The sequence below is a fragment of the Triticum dicoccoides genome, chromosome 1B, assembly GCF_002162155.2.
Source record: "Triticum dicoccoides isolate Atlit2015 ecotype Zavitan chromosome 1B, WEW_v2.0, whole genome shotgun sequence".
In the NCBI taxonomy this organism is placed as follows: Eukaryota; Viridiplantae; Streptophyta; class Magnoliopsida; order Poales; family Poaceae; genus Triticum; species Triticum dicoccoides.
This window is the reverse complement of record NC_041381.1, coordinates 7,542,549-7,543,645: the sequence shown is the minus strand read 5'-3', so window position 1 is coordinate 7,543,645 and position 1,097 is coordinate 7,542,549. Positions and strand designations below refer to the sequence as shown.

At 41.5% G+C, this 1,097-nt stretch overlaps 1 pseudogene; it reads left to right on the top strand.

Annotated features, from left to right (window-relative positions):
• Nucleotides 1–535: 535 nt before the first annotated feature.
• Nucleotides 536–1,097, top strand: part of LOC119349948 — a 1,465-nt pseudogene continuing 903 nt past the window's right edge.

Sequence of the window (1,097 nt, the reverse complement as noted above, 5' to 3'; positions counted from 1 at the left end):
TATAACTTATAACCCCCAACTTGCTACTCGGTTTATCTTGTTATTTGATGAGTCATGTTTGGTTATCTGTCTTACAATCATATTGGGCAAAAAAAACATAAACTTAGTTTTGGAAAGATAATTTCTAGAAAAATCGTCACATTAATAGTGTGATCCATCATAATGACGCACACAAGCTTAGAAACTTAGTTCCACTCAAGCTATGCCAATATGGATAAGCCTAACAACATGTAGAGCTTCACAAACTAAATTTCAAAAAGGGACATAATCTTGAACAATGTTTGCAGCGTAAAGTGAAGAAGATGAGTCATTGGTCATTATCCAACATTCCTTACAACCAGATGATTTCAACAAAAAGCAACTATCATGAAAATCCAAAATCTTGCTAGTAAGTAGTTGCACCAAACACAACAAACCAAATGACTAGTTGGATAAGCATTGATGCACTTTTTCAAAAAGCGAGTGCATAGATGAAAGCAAGCCATGCCATGAAAACTATAAATACACATGCACCACCAAGGCCACCTTCCATCATCCAAACTTCACACACCTAGACCACAAGCATCAAAGGCAAGCAAGCAGTAGTAACCACAAATCCAACATGAAGACCTTTCTCATCTTTGTCCTCCTTGCCATGGCGATGAACATCGCCACTGCCGCTAGGCAGCTAAACCCTAGCAACAAAGAGTTACAATCACCTCAACAATCATTTTCCCATTAACAACAACCATTTCCACAGCAGTCATATCCACAACAACCATATCCATCACATCAACCATATCCATTGCAACAACCATTTCCTACACCCCAACAACAATTTCCCCAGCAATCACAACAACCATTTCCCCAACCCCAACAACCGACCCCCCTACAACCACAACAACCATTCCCCCAGCAACCACAACAACCTTTTCCACAGCCCCAACAACCATTTCCTTGGCAACCACAACAACCATTTCCCCAGACCCAACAATCGTTCCCTCTGCAACCACAACAGCCATTTCCCCAGCAACCCCAACAACCATTTCCCCAGCCCCAACTACCATTCCCACAACAACCAGAACAAATAATTCCCCAGCCAAACCAACAACCATTCC